The sequence below is a fragment of the Suncus etruscus genome (assembly GCF_024139225.1).
Source record: "Suncus etruscus isolate mSunEtr1 chromosome 15 unlocalized genomic scaffold, mSunEtr1.pri.cur SUPER_15_unloc_2, whole genome shotgun sequence".
Taxonomy (NCBI): domain Eukaryota; kingdom Metazoa; phylum Chordata; class Mammalia; order Eulipotyphla; family Soricidae; genus Suncus; species Suncus etruscus.
Genome location: NW_026060296.1, coordinates 69,171 through 93,248, shown reverse-complemented (window position 1 = coordinate 93,248; position 24,078 = coordinate 69,171). Strand labels below are relative to the sequence as shown.

The window sequence follows — 24,078 nt, the reverse complement described above, 5'->3', positions numbered from 1 at the left end:
CAGCTCCATCCTTAATTATGTAATACAACATCTGGCGCTCCGAACTTTGACCTGAATCCTGGACCCAAGAAAACAGCGAATATGGTGAGATTTCTGCTCTTCTGTTTAATTTTGGCTCTTTTCAAATGGAGTCAGCCCAAACGGTTTGGCCACGTGAAGCCATGTTCAAACATGGCCGTGACCCCTTCTAGGGGAAGAAGGGCAACTAAAAAAAGGCAGGTGGAAGCTTGCATCACCTCCAGCCCAGGCCCAGGCCCAGAACTGAGACTTTGTTACAAGAAACAAAAACCTCGGCCTGTACAAAAACTGATTAAAAGCTTAAATTGGAAACGGAGGAGAAAAAAGACTATTTAAAGTGGACTGATTTTCTGAAAATGACCTGCGGCTTAAATTTGTATTTCGACTTTGGAAACTTCGGACTGAACTTTTACAACTCTGAACATCCAAAAGTGCCCTTTAAAGGTGTGGCCGAAAACTTGCTTGCTAAGTGCTGCCCAGAGGGAAAAGCGGCTCGGCTCGGCTGGGCTCCGCTTGGCCCGGAAAAGCAGCGAGCCTGGAATCCACCCTCCAAATCAAGGTGAAATGAAGCAAGCGAACCGACCTGCAAAAAGTTTACAGAAGCCACGTGGTGAGATCAGCGTGGAACAAATTAATCATCTGAACTTTGGTTTTAGGTGTAGAAAATTAGTGGGTACTCATATTTCACTCATAGTTGGTGATGGAATAAGTTTTAGTGAGTTAGTGGTTTAAAAAAAAATAGGGAGGTTATACAGCTTAGCCCAACTAAAACATCTGATTTCTAACCACCTGCATCTTTGTCTTAGTCATTTTCTTTATAATTTAAATGTGTTTTGTTGTTTTTCATAGTTAATATTTTCAATTGCAAAATGTTTTACTGTGTATTTTAATGTACTTAGCCTGTTTTTAAAATGTATGTTATGCAATTATGCTTTAGTACTTGTGTGTAGGAAAGGTTAATAGGAACAGGAAGTTCCCCCAATATAGTTTAAAAGTATAGGAACGTGAAAGTTCCAAAATAGTGCTTGGTGAAAAAGCATTAAGAATTTTAAGATACAAGTGTATAGTATATTTTGCAAAAATGTTATGTTTTTAAAAAGGGCTGGTATATTAATTTTCACTTTATTACGTTGCTGCATAAAAATATTAACCCACCTTTGGCTAAAGGTGGAGTCAAAATTACAAAAGGCTCTTTTTATATTTCAAAAAAGGTGGAAATGTAGTGTATCTGAGACCCACCCATTTCTGGGAGGGGTCTTGGGAACCGGATAATAGGTGTAGACCCGGCCCATTCCTGGGAGGGGTCTTGGAATAGGTAGATAAACCCGGAAGCCAGGGGATTAAAGGATTTTGCCTTTTGGCCCTGCGGGGCTCTCGGAGGAAGATGACTGAATTATAAGATGCAGGGCTAAGAATGGCTGTATGCTTAAAAGGTTATGAGATAGGCCACACACATGTGGTGGCTAGGGCCTGAATAAAGATAATGCTTCCTGAGGTCTGCCTGCTTGTGAGTCTGATTCCGCCGTTCGCCTAACCTGGGACCCGCCGGCTGCATGGGGGTTGCAGAGCCACGTGGCCTGAATGGCATCCACCACCATCCAGCTCCATCCTTAATTATGTAATACAACAGTCCCCCAGGCTTGCCAGGAGCAATTGTTTTTTTTTTGGGGGGGTCACCCGGCAGCACTCAGGGGTTACTCCTGGCTTTATGCTCATAAGTTGCTCCTGGCAGGCTCAGGTGACAATATGGGATGTCGGGATTCGAACCACCGACCTTCTGCATGCAAGGCAAAAACCTTACCTCCATACTATCACTCTGGCCCCATAGAATCAACTTTTGAGTGTAGAACCAGGAGTAACCCCTAAGTGCCGCAAGGTATGATCCCCCCAAATAAATAAATGAAATTTTAGGGGCCGGGCGGTGGCGCTGGAGGTAAGGTGCCTGCCTTGCCTGCGCTAGCCTAGGATGGACCGAGGTTCGATCCCCCGGCGTCCCATATGGTCCCCCAAGAAGCCAGGAGCAACTTCTGAGCGCATAGCCAGGAGTAACCCCTGAGCGTCACAGGGTGTGGCCCAAAAACCAAAAAAAAAAAAATAATAATAATAATAATAAATAAATGAAATTTTAAAACTGCTAAATCTCCACTGCACACATGATCTGATCAGTTCCCACTCTCCATCTCTGTATAACCTGTAGAATACACCCGTTTTGGATCACCTGGCCTAAGTCAAGAAGAAGCAAAATCTCATCTTTCATGCCAACTGACTGTGTAAAGATGGAGCCTGGCCTTTAATAACGAGGGATGAATCCCAGTGACTTCACAAAACCAGTGCTTTCCCCTCCCCCTGCATCCTTTTTCCCTTGTGGTTCAACCACCCACCAAAGCTTGGGTTGGAGAACAGAGTCCCATGGGTGAGGGGGTGCCTGGAGGAAAGTTTTTCTCTCTGGCCATTGAGGGGCCAGGCTGAGAACCCCTGGATTCGAAGGTCATGGCCTGTTGAAAGGTGGGAGCACCCAGGGGAGACTGAGGGGTGGCAATCTAAAGACCAGGATGGACCTATGGATAAAGCAGACAAATGGGTGAGCGGGGTTCAGTATCGATACCTCAAAATGACCAAGATGTGGGATGGAATGCAAAGCGGTGGTCGAGGGAGAATGGTTTGAACTATCTCACGCGGGAACTTTTATAAAGGAAAGAGAAGAAAATGAACCAAATGATGAATGTGGGGTCCTGTTGGCTCTCAGGATTTGGGGTCAAGAGACAGCAGCCCCCAGAGGGGAACCTGGCCCTTGGGCTGTCTCCAGGTTTGACTCCTGAGAAGCACCTGGGAGATCCAGGACTTGTGCTTTACAGGAAAGTCATGCCTGGACAGCAAGAGGGCACTGGCAGTGCAAATGGGCTGCCCAGGTTCAATCCCCTCCAACCCACATTGTTTCTTGAACTCTCTAAGTCTGAGCACACCACCCTGAGTCAGCCTGAGCACCGCAGTATGTGGCTCAAAAACCAGACAGACGGGGCTGGAGAGATAGAACAGCAGTAGGGCTTTGCCTTGCATGCTGCCGACCCTGGGCCAGCAGTGGTTCGAATCCTGGCAATTTCTATGAGCCCTGCGCTAGCCAGAAGCAATTTCTGAGCAGAGAGTCAGGAGTAAGTTCTGAGTACCTTGCCTGGTGTGGTTCCAAAATGAGCAAACAAACTAACAAACTAACTAACAAACAAACCAGACTGTAGGAAAGTGCGTGTGCTCTAGAAGGAACTCTGGTTTCTCGACAGACAGAGCCCACACCAATACACATTGCATAATGAAAGGTTGAAATTCCCCAGGTCTGAATGGAGATGCTGCACCTTGGCCCCTGGCAACACCTGTCTTTTGTTCCAAGTTGGCTCCCAAACTGTCCTCTTGGGGTTCCACCTGGGTGAAAGCCATGTGCTACAGTGGTTGCCAGGGGAAGGTTGGGCATAGTTGAAGGTCTTTGGCATTCCTGTCCTGGCCTCTGTTCCTGCTGGAAGTTTCTCTGGGAAGAGGGAGGGTCCAGCCTTCTGTGAATCTGCAGTGGTCCCAGATCAAGGGGTTGTCTTTGATTACTCTTTGCTAAAAGTGTATCTCAAGACTTTATTGTCTTGGGATCCATTCCCTGCCTGTTTACCTCCAACCTTGATGAGGTACTAAAGGAGTTTGAGGAGGTTTTCATTTCCTCTTCAATCTGTTAGGGTCTGGAAGAGGTCTTGAAGAGGTCACTCAATTGGAATACAGCTGGTAGGCTGCTAACCCAGAATAGACCGGATTCCATCATCAGCAAATTGGCTTCCGTGGGGCCAGAGAGATAGCATGGAGGTAAGGCGTTTGCCTTTCATACAGAAGGACTGTGGTTCAATACCTGGCTAGCCATATGGTCCCCCAAGCCTTCCAGGTTTGATTTCTGAGCATGGAGCCAAGAGTAACCCATGAGCGCTGCCAGGTGTGACTGAAAAACCAAAAAAAATTGGCTTCCATCCTTGTTCAGAATCCAGAACAAATAAATCCATTTCACTCCTGTAAAAAAAATTTCTTGGTGGGTTGCTCTATGGTACAGTGGGGAGTGTGTTTTCCTTGCACACCAGTGACCAGGATTGATTCCTGATATTGTACAGGATCCCCCATGTTCTCCAGGAGTGATTTCAGACTCCTGAGTCAGGAATCATTGTCTTGTAGTACCTCAGGGTGTGGCCACAAAAAATACATTTAAAATAGGGGCCAGAGATATAGCAGAGCAGTAGGGCGTTTGCCTTTCATGCACTAGAGGGACCAGTTCGATTCCCAGCATTCCATATGCTCTTCCAGCTTGCCAGGGGTGATTTCTGACTGCAGAACCAGGAGTAACCCTGATGGGTGTTGCTCCAAAATCCAATCAATCAACTAATAATTAAATGAATAAAGTTTAAAAATGGAAAATAACTTAAATTTTTTCATGTGTGTGTTAGGGTCCGGGGCAATGTGCCCCCCTCCGTCCTTTCGGCGCCTTGAGGGTCCCAAAGAGACACAGACCATGCACAAGCAACAGGTGAGATTTTATTCTGGCTGGTCAGGGTCATCTGCTGAGACCGATCTCAGAGCAGAGACCCCGAGGCTCTTTTCTGCAGAGTTTATATAGGAATTTTCAAGCAAGAACAGCACTTTTCCTTATCAGTCATAGACGCAGCTATGAACAAAGGCTTACATTAAAAAACATCATAACTTTGAGAGACACATTCAATGAACAAAGAGATGACTATTAAAACTTATCAATCCTAGTGTTACATATTGCAGGTGTCAGCTTATCACAGTGGGCCAGGACCCTGGCCTTGTTAGTTGTAGAGAAGAAAGGGGATCGTTAAAACTCAAGGTTCAAATGTAGCTAATGGTTAGAGTTCTTGGCAGAGTGGCACATACGTCAGCCTTCGAAGCATGGGAGTTGGGCTTTCTGGCGCCAAGAGCCCCCTCTGGCTGGTACTGCTAGAATCACTCTAGGCTTATAATAATTAGTAATAGTAAATGAGTACTTATCAATTAACTTAACTTATTGATATATCCTATAAAGCTTAAAACTTACTTAAAGTGGCAGTTATAAACTAACAGTGAGCATAAATGGGTATTGATCTCACATGCCCAAGACTGGTCTTATCTTCCAGGCTTGCTGTCCTTGGGAGCTGTGAAAGCAGAACTTGCTTATCTTTGTTCAAGCTAGCTGTCTGAAACCTCTTTCTCTGAGGCCTCTTTGTTCTGTAGCTCCCACTCTTCTGGCAGATTTCTGTTAGCAGGCTAGAATTCTAAAATGGAGCAGTCCTTTGAAAAAGAGAAGTTAAAAAAATATGTATCCTAAAAACATTTAAGAAATCTTTCCTCATCAACCCGAGGGCAGCAAGGTTGTCCCCAACACACATACAGACATAGGGAGGGTAGAAAGAGACAAAGAGAGAGAGAGAGAGAGACAGAGAGAAATAAAAATAATGCTGAGGTTCTGAGTTTATGGACTCAGCTGTGGCACTAGCAGTGCATGAGCCTGTCCTCATAGTACATGAGAGAAAACTGCACTCCTGAGTTCCACATTCTCCAAGGGACTCGTGTAGCCTCTGGGATGGATGCCAACACAGGAGCTGTTGAGAGAAGCAGTGCTGCTTCCTATACTCAGCCTGGAAGTGGCTCTCCACTTCTGCCAATGGTGCGCTGAGACTGGTCCAAGTGACTCCAGAATGCAGAGTGGGGGTAAGACCTGAGCACAGCCAGGTTAGGCTCAAGAACAGAACAGAAACTGAAAGTGCGGCCAAGGAGAAAATACAGCCCTAAGTTCCTGGGAAACCCAGGAAGTGTTTCCTTTAATGCAGAGCTAGAAGAAAGACCTCACTAGTCTCAGCACACTCATGAACTGTTTGATATTGTTTCTTAATTCCTGTGGATACACCAGGATCGGCTTGATGGACAGAAGAGATTGAGAAAGAGGTGAATCAAGCTGGGAATAAGGCAGCCGGAGGGAGGCACTTACATTGTGGTCAAGGTGTATCAATGCACTCCAAGATTAACTTAATTCTGAAGCACGTGATCCAGATAGAATGCGGGAGGAACTTTTAGAAATGACAAAAAGGGGCTGGAGAGATAGCATAGTGGTGAACATTTCTGTTCCACTAATGCAATGAATAGGTTCAGAAGTGTAACCCTATCTTTCACCTGAACATAAAACATCATTTCGAAACAAACATAATACACAATCTAGTCTGATTATAGCTCAATTTGGGACCTATGAGTATATAACTTAAGGTCAGGTTGGATTCACAAAACAGAAAGAAAATGGCCATATGTGAATTTTAATACCTCAGTAGAGTCAAAGTAGGGCAGCAAAGAGGGTCCAGTTAGGAATCAATCCCAGTTTTGTGGCCCTGCGCTAGAGGAATCTTTTTTTGTTTGTTTTGTTTTGTTTTAGTTGTTTAGGTCTCACTCCCAAATGTTCAAGGCTTACTACTGACTTTGCACTCAAGGATCACCCGACTTTGCCTCCTGTGGTCCCCAGGTAAATTGACTTTGAGACCCCTACTATATATTGTTTGTTTTTTTTTCCAGGTACTAATTCAGCTTAAAGAATAGGGAAACAGACTAAGAGAATCAAGTGAGGACATAAAAACATCCACATTACGGTTGTAATGGGAACACTCTTCTGTAGTTTATACATACAATATATATATATTGGTTTTTGGGTCACACTGTGCGGCGTCCAGGAGGTACTCCTGGCTCTCCACTCAGAAATCACTCCTAAGAGGGTTGAGCAACCATATGGGATGCTGGGATTCGAACCATCAACCTTCTTCTGCATGCAAGGCAAATGCCTACCTCCATACCATCTCTTCAGCCCCAGAAATATATTTCTATGAGCGGAGTGACAGCACAGTTGCAGGGCATTTGCCTTGCATGTGGCCAATACAGGAAGGACCCAGATCAATACCTGGAATCCCATATGGTCCCATATGATTTCTGAGTGCAAGTAACCCCTGAGCACCCCTGCGAGTGACCCAAAAACCAAAAAAAATATTTCTAATGGGACAGAGATTTATGACAGACTGGTATGACACCTTGCAAGTGGCTTAACCGAAGTCAATTTCTGGCATCAAGTAAACTACCTAAAGCACTGCCAGGAGTAATACATGAGAATAAAGATAAGAATAATTCCTAAAATTCACTGGATTATTCCCAAAAGCAAAAATTTTTTTCTTGTATTCCTAAGAAGTGGTATTTACTTTGAAGGAGTATACACAGATTCAATCATATACTGTTTTCTGAGGGCACCAGAATTGTTTGAGAAGCACAGGACCAGGAGCAACCAATGAGAACAACCAGCAAGGAAATATAAAAAAATGAGAGAGTAAAAACTACTTGGGGAAGCGCTGAAAATAATCTAATGGCAAAGACAACTATGTGGCAACAGAACAGAGGGGCACCCAATTGCCACTGAGAAGGGAATCTCAACATGTGGTTGTAGAGCTAGCCTGAGAACATAGACAAGGGATGAAAGCCAGAACCACAGGATCAGTTATAAATATCGACAGACAGGGAATCGAAAAGAGAAAAGTCAAAAAATTAAGCGCGAATCATTATGGGCCTTAGTGTAGCAGAACATTTTTCATCCAGAGTTTAGAGAGTTAGGAACTCTGAGAAGTGTGCCAGACTCCCATGGTAGATCCTGAGTGAAGATAGTGAGAAGACAAACACACAGGCATTGGCCTAGCATCTGGGAACAGCAGCAAAATACAAATGAAGAACGTTGTGCTGAACCTACAGAACAGCCAGGAGGGCACTTGTGTTGTACATATCCTGCCCAGAAAGAACCTCAGATTCCACATATGATTCATCATGCAGAGCATCAGGGACACCTAAGTGCAGACCAGGAGAACCCCTATCAGCTGTGGAGCCAGAACTAAAAATCAGTAAGAGATCTGAGCCCTGAGAGGTAGGAATGGTGGTTTAGGGCAAAAATTCTGGGATGAAGGATTTCCTTGGCAACATATCACCAATACATATTTTATGGATGCCAGAACCCCTTTAGGGTCTGAGACAAGCCAGTGGTGACTCAAGAATATTGATTCAGAAGCCAAGTCTGAATACATTGGGGGTCACTAAACCAAACACAGCAAGCAAGGATAAAATTGGCCTCAAATAAGAGTCCAGGACCCCAGCCAGGAGCCACGCCTTGACAATAGGGGTGCTTCACACTCCTGTCCTCCCCCTCTGTCCTGCCCAACACTCACACTCTCCCCCTACCTGGGAACTGGACTTCCAATGGGGCAGTTCCATCTTCACCAGTACATATTATTTCAGGAGAGCAGCAGAAAGGCAGTTTGCATGAATCCCTATAGGAAAGACACAGTTGTGAGCACTGTAGAGGAAGAAAACCCCTGCCCTAACAGGAAGTGCTTGCACGGGCCAAAAATGCCAGTTGGGCCACACCTCTGGGCACCAGGTAGGTCAGTCTCATGAGAACATACACAGACAGAAACGTTTTTCTCTCTTTGGAAATAGAATGGGGTTGGGATTAGGATGTAAATAGGGTAGGAAAGGAACACTGGTCTTGCTCTACATGGAGGAATTGCACTCCTGAGTCCCTTGGGAGTCTAGGTCAGGGGCTGAGTTTGAGACAGAAGTTCAGTATGTCACTGCCCCCCTGCAAAATGGCAGTAAAATGGTCACTTGCACTCAGCCTGGAAGTGCCTTTGCCAGGGGTATTCAGGGCTTGCTGCTTACCAACATATGGTTTCCCCATAAACATTGCTAGGACAGATATTTATGCAATGTAGGACTAAGCACTGGCTTTGTTGAATTAAAGGAAGTAAAGAATCTAATTAAGTAACTAAGTAATTAATTCCCACAAATATTCTATGAAAAAGTCCCCTCTCCAACATGATTTCTTCTTGGAATTGTATGGTGTCAGAGGGTATGCACATACCTTCCCCCAAAACATACATATATGTAATTTTTATTCAATATGAACATTTTATGAATAAGGTGTTGGAAGCAATGTAGGCCTTTCCATGTCACCCACATGAAAGAATTCTCTCTAATTTAAATGTCTTCAGTTCCACACACTACAATTTATCTTTGATAAAGGTCAAGAAATCCAAAATGGGGCCCGGAGAGATAGCACAGCGGCATTTGCCTTGCAAGCAGCTGATCCAGGACCAAAGGTGGTTGGTTCGAATCCCGGTGTCCCACATGGTCCCCCGTGCCTGCCAGGAGCTATTTCTGAGCAGACAGCCAGGAGTAACCCCTGACCATCGCCGGGTGTGGCCCAAAAACCAAAAAATAAATAAAACTATTTAAAAAAAAAAGAAATCCAAAATGGAGCAAGAAAGCCACTTCAACAGTATTGGCACAACTAGTTAGCCACTTGCAAAAAAGCAATTCGAACCTCCATCTAACAACACCATACACAAAGGTCAAATCAAAATGGATTAAAGACCTTAATATCAGGACTGAAAAGTATATAAAACAACATTTAGGTAAAACACTATAACATTGAGACTAAAAGCATCTACAAGAAGGAAATAGGACGCTCCAAACAAGTGGAAGGAGAGATAAGCAGATGGGAATATATTAAGCTGAGAAGCTTCTGCACCTCAAAAAAATAGTGCCTAGGATACAAAAGCCACGTACAGAATGAGAGAAACTATTCACCCAGTACCCATCAGATAAGGGGCTAATATCTAAGATATACAAGGTACTGACAGACATAAAAGGAAAAAAATCTAACCCCATCAAAAGTGGGGTGAAGAAATGAACAGGCACATCCATAAAGAAATACAAATGGCTAAAAGACACATGAAAAAATGTTCCACATCAGTAATCATCAGGGAGATGCAAACAAAACATTGATGAAGTACCATCACACACCACAGAGACTGGCACAGATCACAAAGAACAAGAACAATCAGTGCTGGTGGGGATGTGGAGAGAAAGGAACTCTTATTCACTGCTGGTGGGGATGCTGTCTAGTCCATTCTTTATTAAAAACAATATGGAGATTCCTCATAAAACTGGAAATTGGGGACCGGAGCAGTGGTGCAAGCAGTATGGTGCCTGCCTTGCCTGTGCTAGCCTAGCACGGACCAAGGTTCGATTTCCCACCATCCCATATGGTCCCCCAAGCCAGGAGTGATTTCTTAGCACATAGCCAGGAAAAAACCCTGAGCATCTCTGGGTGTGCCCCCCCAAAAAAAAAACTCACAAAAAAACCCTGAAAATTGAGCTCCCATATGATCCAGCAATACCACTTTTAAGGATATACCCTAGGAACACAAAGACACAATTCAAAAATTCCTTCCTCACACCTATATTCATTGTACCACTATTTACAATAGCCATACTCTATAAACAACCAAGATCCCTTCAACAGATGAATGGCTAAAGAAACTGTGGTAAATCTACACAATGGAATATTATGCAGCCTTCAGGAGAGATGAAGTCATAAAATTTTCCTAAACATGGATGTACATGGAATCTATTATGCTGAGTAAAATAAGTCAGATGGAAAAAATAGACAAAGAATAGTCTCAGTCATCGATGGGTTTTAAGAAAATTAAGGACTTTACTGTAACAATGCCCAGAGACAATAGATGTGTGGGCCAGAAGGACCCCCTCACAGTATGAAGCTCACCAAAAAGAGTGGTGTGTGCAGTTAGGGAAATAACTACAGTACCAGCTATCATGACAATCTTTTTTTTTTTTTTTTTTTGGTTTTTGGGTCACACCTGGTAGCGCTCAGGGGTTACTCCTGGGTCTATGTTCAGAAATCACTCCTGGCAGGCTCAGGGGACCATGTGGGATGCGGGATTTGAACCACCGTCCTTCGGCATGCAAGGAAAACACCTTACCTCCATGCTCTCTCTCTCTCTGGCCCTTATCATGGCAATCGTAATGAGTGAGAGAAGTAGAGTGCCTGTCTGGAATATAAGCTGGGGTTGGGAAGGACAGAGGGGTGGCATTGGTGGTAGGAATGTTGCACTGGTGAAGGCGGGATGTTCTGTTTCTGACTGAAACGCAACTACAATCATGCTTGTAATCGTAGGGCTTAAGAGAGGTTTTATAAAATAAATAAATAAAATTGTCTTCAATTCATTTTTTGGGCCATACCCTGTGTTGCTCAGAGGGTCATTCCTGGCTCAGTATTCAGAAATCGCTCCTGAGAGTCTCAGTGTCAGGGATCAATGATGTGTCAGTGGTGTGAAAGATAACATATTCATGGTTGTACTATAAAAAAAAAGGGTCGGTGGGAGATAAATTTAAAAAAAGAAAAAAAGTGTCCTAGTAAGGAAATGAGTGGAAGAGGAAGTAAATGTCTCCTCAAGGTTTGCAAGAAAACAGCAGGGAGGAGCCCCAGGACAATAAAGTCTTGAGATACTCTCCAAACAAGACCTGATTCAGCACACCTGAGACCTGAAGCTACAGCAGACCCTGAGAGGCTGCACCCTCCCCCGCTCAGACAGGCAGGAAAGGAGGCCAAGGGAGGGAAGCCAGAGACCTTCAACTGCCCACCCTGCCCCTGGCAACCACCCTAGCAACAGGACAGTTAACCAAAGTGGAAAGTCCCAGGAGGGCAGGTTGGGAAGACATCTAGAAAAGTCTACTTGGAACTAAGGACCCATTGCCTGGGGCCCTTGGCAGCATCTCTCTCTGGTGAGACCTGGGGGCTTTCAAGCCTTCATTGTGGAAAGTGTATCTGGGTGAGCTCTTTCTCTGATGTGGAGCCACATCCTGCAATAATCAGGGATTATAGGGGCTCTGCAGTCAGAACTGTCTGCCAGGCCTGACTTTCCTGCACAGCTCAAGTCCTGGAGCCCCAATCACTCCCCAGAAGCAGGATCTGGAGACAGTGAAGGGGCAGATTCCCTCTAGGGGCGCCACTTCTTCCCCCCAGTTCCTAGGAGCCACCAGGGAACTCCCAGCATTACTTGGTCCGTTCTTCACCGTGTGGCCTTGTTCAAGCCCGTGTTCTCCCTCGACTGCCTGATTCTCCATAGATCATAGAACTATTTCCCATAGAGCTAGATTACTGTGGGGTGTCGGTACTGAACCCTGTTGGTGTGAGACCCTGGATTTGGTGTAGATACCTAAGACCACCCATTTCTGGGAGGGGTCTTGGGAACCGGATATTAAGTGTGACCTTACCTGCAAGACCTGGCCCATTCCTGGGAGGGGTCTTGGAAAAGTTACATAAGCCTTGGACCGAGGGATTTCGGGCCTTTTGGCCCTGCTGAGCTCGCTGGCTTTGGGGTCTCTGTTTCTGGTCTTGGACCAGGATGGAGGCCATAGGAAAGATGGCTGAAAGGGTTTAGACGCAGGGTAGCCTAGAATGGCTGAATGCTTAAAAGGTTATGAGATAGGCCACACACCTGTGGTGGTCAGGGCATGAATAAAGATGATGCTTCCTAATGCCTGCATGTGAGTGAGTCTTCATTACGCCATTCACCTGGGCCTGGGACCCGCTGGTTAGATGGGGTTGCGGAGCCACGTGGCCTGGGATGGCAGAAAGAAATCCATCACCATCCACCACCATCCAGCCCCATCCTTAAATATTTTATGCAACAACTGGTGCTCCGAACTCTGACCTGAAACCTGGACCCAAGAAAACAGCGATGATGGTGAGATTTCTGCTTTTCAGTTTCATTTTGGCTCTTTTCGGGTGCACTGAACCCAAAACCCTGGACCACGTGCAACAATTTTCAAAGATGGCCGACACCCCATCTGGGGGCTCAAAGGCCATTGAAACAAGGGAGGTGGAAGCTTGCATCACCTCCAGCCCAGGCCCAGGCCCAGAACTGAGACTTTGTTACAAGAAACAAAAACCTCGGCCTCTTCAAACACTAATTAAAAGTCTAAATTGGAAACGGAGGAGAAAAAAGACTGTATTGAAAATGGACTGATTTTCTAAAAATGAACTTTGGCTTGAATTTGGATTTCAATTTTAAAAACTTCGGACTGGACTTTTACAACTCTGAACATCCAAAAGCGCCCTGTAAAGGTGTGGCCGAAAACTTGGTTGCTAAGTGCCACCCGGAGGGGAAAAGCGGCGAAAAGCTCCTGTCGGCCCAGAAGCTGGAACGCCTAAGTTCAGCTCAGCTCGGCTCAGCTCGGCTCAACTCTGCTCCAAAACGGCGAGCCTGGAATCTGGCTGCGGAACCTGGAACCACATGGTCAACAACAGCGCGAGCGAAACCGGCCTGCACAAAGTTTACAGAAGCCACGTGGTGAGATCAGCGTGGGACAAATTAATTATCTGGACTTATGATTTTAGGTGTAGGAACTAAGCGGGTAGTCTTATATTTTACTCATAGTTGGTGATGGCATAAGTTTTAATTAGTTAGTGGTTTAAAAAACATAGTTGGTAATGGAATAAGTTTTAGTTAGTGGTTTAAAAAAAATAGGAAGGTAATACAGCTTAGCCCATTTAAACATCTAATTTCTAACCGCCTGCATCTTTGTCTTAAGTCATTTTCTTTATAATTTAAATGTGTTTTGTTTTCCAGTTAATATTTTCAATTGCAAAATGCTTTACTGTGTGTATTTTAATGTACTTAGCCTGTTTTTAAAATGTATGTTATGCATGTATGCTGTAGTACTTGTGTGTAGGAAAGGTTTATAGGAACAGAAAGTTCCCCCAATAGAGTTTAAAAGTATAGGAACATGAAAGTTCCAAAATAGTGCTTGGTAAAAAAGCATTAAGAAAATTTTAAGTTATAAGTATATAGTATATTTTGAAGAAATGTTATGTTTTTGAAAAGGGCTGGTATATTAATTTTCACTCTATTATGTTGGTGCATGAAAATATTAAGAAAAGGGGGAAATGTTGGTGTGAGACCCTGGATTTGGTGTAGATACCTAAGACCACCCATTTCTGGGAGGGGTCTTGGGAACCGGATATTAGGTGTGACCTTACCTGCAAGACCCGGCCCATTCCTGGGAGGGGTCTTGGAAAAGTTACATAAGCCTTGGACCGAGGGATTTCGGGCCTTTTGGCCCTGCTGAGCTCGCTGGCTTTGGGGTCTCTGTTTCTGGTCTTGAACCAGGATGGAGGCCAAAGGAAAGATGGCTGAAAGGGTTTAGACGCAGGGTAGCCTAGAATGGCTGAATGCTTAAAAGGTTATGAGATAGGCCACACACCTGTGGTGGTCAGGGCATGAATAAAGATGATGCTTCCTAATGCCTGCATGTGAGTGAGTCTTCATTACGCCATTCACCTGGGCCTGGGACCCGCTGGTTAGATGGGGTTGCGGAGCCACGTGGCCTGGGATGGCAGAAAGAAATCCATCGCCATTCACCACCATCCAGCCCCATCCTTAAATATTTTATGCAACAGAACCCCACTCACATGCTCGCCAAGACAAGCGCCCTGGGCGGCCGGTTGGCTGGACTTGGCTCTTTCTCGGTTCCCTCTATCTATCACAGCGACCGTGGATGCGCACAGGAACAAAGGAAACCAAACCAAACAGGCTCACTTGGTCCTTCCGTCTCCAGGGCCTCAACCCCGGGCACCCCTGACCCTCCCTGCCGCTCACTGGCCAGACCCGGGGCCTCTACTCCAGTGCACTCAGAGCAACCGCTGGATGGCCAGAGAGGAAAATCATTTCTCCAGACTCCCCCTGCGCCCGCAGGGACCTCAAGACCTGCTCTGGGTTCCCTAGTAGGCAGCTCAGGGCCCAAAGCCTGAAAGGGAGAAGCAAAAGATGCTGAGACTTCCAAGACATCACAACCACTTCCAGCCAACCTCTTAAAGGGGCACCAGCAGCTTGGCCTCAGGCACTCCTGTTTTCAGTTTTGCAATCAGCTCTTTATAGCATTATGCATTTTATTTTCGAAAGAATTTCATTGCATGGGCCAGAGAGATCACACAGCGGCAGGGCGTTCGCATTGAACACAGTCCATCTGAGACAGAACGGGTTTGATCCCTGGCACCCCGTATGGCCCCCCAATCATGCCAGCAGCAATTTCTGAGAGCAGAGCTGGTGTAAATCCTGAGCACAGCCTGTGGCGCTCCAGGGTTTCTCCTGGCTCTGTTGTCAGATATTGCCCCTAGCAGGCTCAGGGGCACCTAAGGGATGGCAGGAATCGAACCACAGTCAGTCCTTGGTCGTCCACGTGTAGTGCAAAGGCCCTACAGCTGTGCTATCTCTCCTATCCCCCTCAACAGGATCTTACATGGCACATGTGGTTTGATTTTAGAATACAGACCACATTTGCAGGATTCTGCCTTTCAGCAATTTACTTTTGGAGCAGGATTTCCACATAGGAGTGGTAAGAATCGCAAATTCCAAATTAATGTGTTTATTGTGGTGGTGGGATAGCTTAGTGTTGCAAACACGTAAGACTTGTAAAGTGGGGCCCTGGGTTCCAGCCTTGTTAGCTCAATGTGGTCTCTCCATTGCTGGGAGAAACAAGAGCTCAGTGTGGGGAAAAGTTGACTGTTAGTCTCATCTGAGTGTAGCATCAATTCAATACACTTTCTAACCAAAATGAATAGTATTTTTTTAAATAGGAACTCTTCACGAATTTGCGTGTCATCCTTGTGCAGAGGCCATGCTAATCTTCTCTATTGTTCCAATTTTAGTATATGTACTGCCGAAGCAAGCAGTGAATAGTAATTTTTAGGACAGAGAAATTCTGTGATTTGTGGAAAATGGATTAGGGAGGGAAGAGATACAGAGATTTTGATTTGATGACAGATTAGATCAAGATCTTAAACTGGCGCATTGTTGACTGGATCTATATTCCACTGGGAAATTCTCTTCCTGTTTTGCCTGGGGATGAAAACATGTGTCTCATTTGCATTTTGCATGGTCCTTCGACCCTCACAATGTATGACTGGCGAATACACTACCAGAGTAAACAAGGGTACTGCCAGGTGGGAACCCTGTGTATAGAAAAAATTAAAAAATAAAGCTGAGCTCATAGAAATTTGGGAGGCTTATGCCTGCAGTGGATCTTTTGTTCTGTTTGGAACAACACTGGCAATATTCATAGGTTCCTCTGGAGCTGTGACTTCTGGTATGTCAGGGATTGAACTTCCTACTGTAATACTTGCATCCTCCTTGCTTTCCTATTGCTCTGGCCCTACAGAGGTATTCAAAACGCTGATATGGCCATTTTCTTTCTGTTTTGTGGGGCATTTTCATCGGGCCTTGTGTCATATACTCACAATACCAATACTGAGCTATAAGCAAGCCCAAACGAGGATGGGTTTAGTGTTTGTTTTAAAATGGTGCTTCAGGTTCTGCAGAGGAATAGATTCATACTTCCATGCTTGTTCACTGAATTCGTGAATCAGAGCCATTTTCACAATACCTTCAATTGTTCCACATTCACAAAAATTTTAGTCCTAATAGTAAAATAACTGAGTCATAGCAACATCACAGTGAGTAGTTATTATTCTTTGGTCATGGTCAATGTAGGTTCAATACCAGATATCCCACATGGTCCCTTCAGTGTCACCAGGTATGGCCCTAAGCTCATAGCTAGAAGTAATACCTGAGATCAGAGGATGTGGCCACAAAATCAAAAAAATTTGAAAAGAAGACTGGGTCTCGGAGGAAGAATAGCAGGAAGTGTACTTGAATTGCACTCAGCAGACCAAGGGTGAACCCTTGGCACCCCACGAGTTACCTGAGCAGTGCCAGGGCTGATCCTGACTTCAAACCCAGGAGTAGGCCCTGAGAATAGCTAGGCTTGATACAAAGACTTAAAAATTCCTTGAAAATTGAACATAATATGATAAAAAGGCCTCGGGTAAGGTACTTTGAGCCTCATACACTCAGCTTGCCTGTCCTTGAGGTACAAATATTTATGTTTAGAGCCAGTATGCATGGTACGGAAAATGAAAAACAGAAGCCTGCTGATTGGTTTACTACGTTTTGCTCTATCAATGTTATGGAAAAACTGTAAAAGTGTCAGAAATAAGTTCTGGATAAGGGGAGAATGTCAAAGTAAACATAGAACAAGCAGGAGAGGGCATTCCAGTGGGACCGATAACTGGTCATTTAGGGTCCAAAAACCATGGTTCAGACATTTGTTAGCTATCTGAGACCATTTTTTTTTGGTTGGAAATATTTCTTCAGAGACCTCTACACTTGTAGAAAACTGTTTTTCTGCGATGGAAATAGCACATGAAGTGTGGCATTGACCATGGAGACTCAAGGGAAAGAGAAGTTATTGGAAGAATTCTGTGCTGTTCCTTAGGAAAGCAGCAAGTCCTACTGGGTTGTGAGTGATCCTGAGCTGTGGGACAGAGTCTCCAGGGAACCACCCTTCCCACATCATGATGGGAGTGATAACTCGGGCGTCATCTGATCATGAGGATCCAGAACAAAGAGAGAGTCCTTGCTATGGAAAACCTGTCCATTGAGCATAGTGCTACTGAGTCCTGTCCGCACATCCCTCGACTCAGTCCTCCACTGTAGGGTAACCGTGGACCAAGCATGCAACAGTGTTAGTTCTCAACCTCTCATGTTGACAGGCTCACAAGCACATTTGTTATGAAGAGTAGACCTCCACGTTTAAGCAGTGTGAGAGGGCCTTCCCATGTGGTTGGCAGAGTGATGTGACCTCAGACCAACTATTGCAGAGGTTCCCTCTATCAGTGAACTGGATACACTCTGAGTCAACAATCATTCTCCAGTCATTCTTCCCATCTGCTTGGCACAGTGTTGTGCCCTCAGGCATGCCTACTGCACAGGATTCCTCTATCAGTGAATTGGACACAGTCTGTGTCAACAGTCACAACCCAGTGATCCCAAGATAGCCTACACAGGAAAAAATTTCCTAAATATTGCAAGGCCTTTACTTACTCTTCATCTCTTACTGTACACAAGAAAATTCATACAGGAGAGAAGCCTTATACATGTCAGGAGTGTGGAAGGGCCTTCACTCAACCATCACAGCTTACTATGCACATACCTGTTCACACTGGTGAGAAGCCCTGTATGTGTCAGGAATGTGGGAAGGTCTTCACTCAGTGATCTTTATAAATCACTAAACTAAATGAAAATTTTATGCAGTGATTGAACATTTCCTACATAATTAAAAGTAAAATCAGTGCGTAGCCAAGATTTTAGGAGACCTGGGGTTTGCACAAGTTCCCACCATTTGTTTTTGGGCCACATCTAGTGATGCTCAGGGATTACTCCTGGCTATGTGTTCAGAAGTTGTTCCTGGCTTGGGGGTCCATTTGGGATGCCGGGGATCAAACCGAGGTCTGTACTGGGTCAGGAACATGCAAGGAAAATGCCCTATCATTGTGTTATCACTCCAACCGCATGTTCCCACCACTTATAGAAGATTTGATGTCTGACACTTTGTCCTCCTTCTAACACACAAGCAAATGTTTCAAAATACATTTCAACTATGTTCACATCCAGCATATTTATCACATCATGCAAGAGAGAGGAAATTTCTGAAGATACTTTCCTAAATAGATATCCTTTCTGGTTTTGTGAATGTAATAAAAGCATGAATGTGGTCTGTGGGGGTACCTCTGCATGGTTCTCAACTTGAAGTTTTGCAGAAGAAAATGGATAGAATCAAAAATCAATGTTTAGGTAGGGATGTTGAACAATATATTGCATTAAACTGAATTAGCTAAGCTTCTTTTTACTTTTGCTTCATCACCACTTTTGGTAGCCAGAGTTTGACAAATCACCTGAGGGTCTGGGTTGACTTCATTAAGGGTGCTTGTGCTTATTAACACAGAAAAGATGAAAGGAAAAAGTAAAGTGAATTTACATGTGTATTTTATTGATGTCCAAAGAGCTCAGCCTCCAAGGTTGATAAACCACATGGGGGAACCACTTTCTATCTCAGGCACTACATAAGGACCCACAGGCCTCACTAAGACAGAGTGGCCATGTGGGAGTGAGAGGTGAAATCTTCCCTTCAGAGTCCTGCCTGCTTGCAAACTAAACTGCCTCAATAAATTTCAGGTTTGCAGAGCTAGAGCCTGAGGGCACAGGTTCAAGGCCAAAAGTTCCAGAAATTTACAAAACTGGAGGTCCTGACGTCACTATTTAGGACCAGAGGCCTATAGAACAGGCATTAGCAACTAATGCATTTCCAAACCAGAAAAGGGAATTCTCACACCTCTGGGCTTGGACCAGCTGTTCCCCACAGTTGAGCTTCACCAGTTCTTGGAGAGATGTAGAAGGGAGAAAGTGATTTGCTTGAGACTGAAGAAGTTCTGCTAGTTTGGAATTAAGTCCTGATATCAAAAATGAGCTCATTCCAAAGGAAAGCCGCAAATATCACAGGTGTTGATCCAAAACAGAAGAAAAGTCTTACAATAGTCATATTCCTCCCAATCAGTAAACTCAATATCCTTTTTTGAAATGTTCTCTCTACTATGGAGGTCCCCAAGGCAGTGCTCTTGTTTTCTCTGGCTGTGTGCTCCCTGACCAAATATGGTGAGGCTCGGGGACCATGTACAGAGGTGAATGAGATCCAGTTTTCCATCTCTACTCACAAACCAGTTGAAACACTTGACCTAATATTATATCAAATCAAATCACTGTATCTCTTCCCTCCCGAAATCATTTCCCACACAAATCACAGAATTTCTTTGTGTTGAAAACAATAATAAGACCTTTTTTTGTTTGTTTATTTAAACACCTTGATTACATACATGATTGTGTTTAGGTTTCAGTCATGTAAAGAACACCACCCATCACCAGTGCAACATTCCCATCACCAATGTCCCAAGTCTCCCTCCTCCCCACAAGACCCCCGCCTGTACTCTAAATAGGCTCTCCATTTCCCTCATACATTCTCATTATTAGGACAGTTCAAAATGTAGTTATTTCTCTAACTAAACTCATCACTCTTTGTGGTGAGCTTCCTGAGGTGAGCTGGAACTTCTAGCTCTTTTCTCTTTTGTGTCTGAAAATTGTTATTGCAAGAATGTCTTTCATTTTTCTTAAAACCTATAGATGAGTGAGACCATTCTACGTTTTTCTCTCTCTCTCTGACTTATTTCACTCAGCATAATAGATTCCGTGTACATCCATGTATAGGAAAATTTCATGACTTCATTTCTCCTGACAGCTGCATAATATTCCATTGTGTATATGTACCACAGTTTTTGTTTTTGTTTTTTGTTTTTTGGGCCACACCCAGCAATGCTCAGGGGATACTCCTGGCTTTCTGCTCAAGAATAGCTCCTGGCAGGCACGGGGGACCATATGGGACACCGGGATTCGAACCAACAACCTTTGGTCCTGGGTCGGCTGCTTGAAAGGCAAACGCTGCTGTGCTATCTCTCCGGGCCCGTACCACAGTTTCTTTAGCCATTCGTCTGTTGAAGGGCATCTGGGTTGTTTCCAGAGTCTTGCTATGATAAATAGTGCTGTAATGAATATAGGTGTAAGGAAGGGGTTTTTGTATTGTATTTTTATGTTCCTAGGGTATATTCCTAGGAGAGGTATAGCTGGATCATATGGAAGCTCGATTTCCAGTTTTTGGAGGAATCTCCATATCGCTTTCCATAAAGGTTGAACTAGATGGCATTCCCACCAGCAGTGGATAAGAGTTTCTTTCTCTCCACATCCCCGCCAACACTGTTCTCATTCTTTGTGATGTGTGCCATTCTCTGTTGTCTGAAGTGGTATTTCATCGTTGTTTTGATTTGCATCTCCCTGAGAATTAGTGATGTGGAGCATTTTTTCATGTGTCTTTTGGACATTTGTATTTCTTCTTTGTCAAAGTGTCTGTTCATTTCTTCTCCCCATTTTTTGATGGGATTAGATGTTTTTTTCTTGTAAAGTTCTGTCACTGCCTTGTATATTTTGGAGATTAGCCCCTTATCTGATGGGCATTGGGTGAAAAGTTTCTCCCACTCAGTGGGTGGCTCTTGTATCCTGGGCAATATTTCCTTTGAGGTGCAGAGCTTCTCAGCTTAATATATTCCCATCTGTTAATCTCTGATTTCACTTGCTTGGAGAGTGCAGTTTCCTCCTTGAAGATGCCTGTAACTTCCTGGAGTGTTTTGCCTATGTGTTGTTCTATATATCTTGTGGTTTTGGGGCTGATATCAAGGTCTTTAATCCATTTGGATTTTACCTTCGTACATGATGTTAGCTGGGGGTCTAAGTTCAATTTTTTGCAAGTGGCTATCCAGTTGTGCCAACACCACTTGTTGAAGAGGCTTTCCCTGCTCCATTTAGGATTTCCTACTCCTTTATCAAAAATTAGGTGATTGTATGTGTGGGGAACATTTTCTGAGTATTCAAGCCTATTCCACTGATCTGAGGGCCTGTCCTTATTCCAATACCATGCTGTTTTGATAACTATTGCTTTGTAGTACAGTTTAAAGTTGGGGAAAGTAATTCCTCCCATATTCTTTTTACCAATGATTGCTTTAGCTATTCTAGGGTGTTTATTGTTTCAAACAAAATTCAAAACTGCCTGATCCACTTCTTTGAAGAATGTCATGGGTATCTTTAGAGGGATAGCATTAAATCTGTATAATGCCTTAGGGAGTATTGCCATTTTGATGATGTTAATCCTGCCAATCCATGAGCAGGGTATGCGTTTCCATTTCCGTGTGTCCTCTCTTATTTCTTGAAGCAGAGTTTTATAGTTTTCTTTGTATAGGTCCTTCACAATTTTAGTCAAGTTGATTCCAAGATATTTGAGTTTGTGTGGCACTATTGTGAATGGGGTTGTTGTCTTAATGTCCATTTCATCCTTATTATTATTGGTATATAGAAAGGCCATTGATTTTTGTGTGTTAATTTTGTAGCCTGTCATCTTGCTATATGAGTCTACTGTTTCTAGAAGCTTTTTGGTAGAGTCTTTAGGGTTTTCTAAGTAGAGTATCATGTCATCTGCAAGCAGTGAGAGTTTGACTTCTTCCTTTCCTATCTGGATTCCCTTGATATCTTTTTCTTGCCTAATCGCTATAGCAAGTACTTCCAGTGCTATGTTGAATAGGAGTGGTGAGAGAGGACAGCCTTGTCTTGTGCCAGAATTTAGAGGGAAGGCTTTTAGTTTTTCTCCATTGAGGATAATATTTGCCACTGGCTTGTGGTAGATGGCCTTAACTATATTGAGAAAGGTTCCTTCCATTCCCATCTTGCTGAGAGTTTTGATCAAGAATGGGTGTTGAACCTTAACAAATGCTTTCTCTGCATCTATTGATATGATCATGTGGTTTTTATTTTTCTTGTTATTGATGTTGTGTATTATGTTGATAGATTTACGGATGTTAAACCATCCTTGCATTCCTGGGATGAAACCTACTTGATCGTAGTGGATGATCTTCTTAATGAGTCATTGAATCCTATTTGCCAGGATTTTGTTGAGGATCTTTGCATCTGCATTCATCAGCGATATTGGTCTGTAATTTTCTTTTTTTGTAGCATCTCTGTCTGGTTTAGGTATCAAGGTGATGTTGGCTTCATAAAAGCTATTTGGAAGTGTTTCCATTTGTTCAATTTCATGAAAGAGTCTTGCCAGGATTGGTAGTAGTTCCTCTTGGAAAGTTTGAAAGAATTCATTAGTGAATCCATCTGGGCCTGGGGTTTTTTTTTTCGGCAGACATTTGATTACCGTTTTAATTTCATCAATGGTGATGGGTGTGTTTAGATATGCTACATCCTCTTCCTTCAACCGTGGAAGATTATAAGAGTCCAAGAACTTATCCATTTCTTCCAGGTTCTCATGTTTAGTGGCGTAGAGTTTCTCAAAGTAGTTTCTGATTACCCTTTGAATCTCTGTCATATCAGTAGTGATCTCTCCTTTTTCATTCCTAATATGAGTTATCAAGTTTCTCTCTCTCTTTTTTGTTAGGTTTGCCAGTGGTCTATCAATCTTGTTTATTTTTTCAAAGAACCAACTTCTGCTTTTGTTGATCTTTCGGATTGTTTTTTGGGTTTCCACTTCATTGATTTCTGCTCTCAGCTTTGTTATTTCCTTCTGTCTTCCTATTTTTAGGTCCTTTTGTTGAGCACTTTCTAGTTTTATTAGCTGTGTCATTAAGCTACTGAGGTAAGCTCCTTCTTCCTTCTGATGTGTGCTTACAAAGCTATAAATTTTCCTCTCAATACTGCTTTTGCTGTATCCCATAAGTTCTGATAGTTTGTGTCTTTATTGTCATTTGTTTCCAGGAACCTTTTGATTTCCTCCTTGATTTCATCTCGAACCCACTGGTTATTGAGCATGAGGCTGTTTAACTTCCAGGTGTTAAAGTTTTTCTTCTGAGTCCCTTTGGAATTCATAAATAATTTCAGAGCCTTGTGATCAGAGAAGGTAGTCTGCAAATTTTCTATCCTCTTGATATTATGGAGGTATGTTTTATGTGCCAGCATGTAGTCTATCCTGGAGAATGTCCCATGTACATTGGAGAAGAATGTGTATCCAGGTTTCTGGGGATGGAGTGTCCTATATATATCCACTAGGCCTCTTTCTTCCATTTCTCTCTTCAGGTCTAGTATATTCTTGTTGGGTTTCAGTCTGGTTGACCTATCCAGTGTTGACAAAGCCGTGTTAAGGTCCCCCACAATTATTGTGTTTTTATTGATATTATATTTCAGATTTGTCAACAGTTGTATTAAATATTTTGCTGGCCCCTCATTCGGTACATATATGTTTAGGAGAGTTATTTCTTCCTGCTCTACATACCCCTTCATTAATATAAAATGTCCATCTTTGTCCCTTACAACCTTCCTGAGTATAAAGTTTGCATTATCTGATATTAGTATGGCCACTTCAGCTTTTTTATGGGTGTTGTTTGGTTGGATAATTTTTCTCCAGCCTTTTATTTTGAGTCTATGTTTGTTCTGACTATTCAGGTGCATTTCCTGTAGGCAGCAGAAGGTTGGATTGAGTTTTTTTGATCCATTTAGCCACTCTGTGTCTCTTGACTGGTGCATTTAGTTCATTGATGTTGAGAGAAAGAATTGTCCTGGGATTTAATGCCATCTTTATATCGAAATTTGGTGTGTCTTTTGGTTAGTCTTGTCTTAAATTAGGTCTTTCAGTTTTTCTCTTAAGACTGATTTTGAGTCTGTAAAGTTTCTGAGCTGT

The 24,078-nt window shown here is 43.5% G+C and overlaps 1 non-coding gene across 1 annotated transcript; it reads right to left on the bottom strand.

Moving 5' to 3' along the window:
- Positions 1 to 15,538: 15,538 nt before the first annotated feature.
- On the bottom strand, positions 15,539 to 15,641 carry LOC126000478 (U6 spliceosomal RNA). The gene has a single exon (XR_007492764.1). It is a non-coding gene; the product is annotated as a U6 spliceosomal RNA (small nuclear RNA).
- Between the last annotated feature and the right edge of the window lie 8,437 nt (positions 15,642 to 24,078).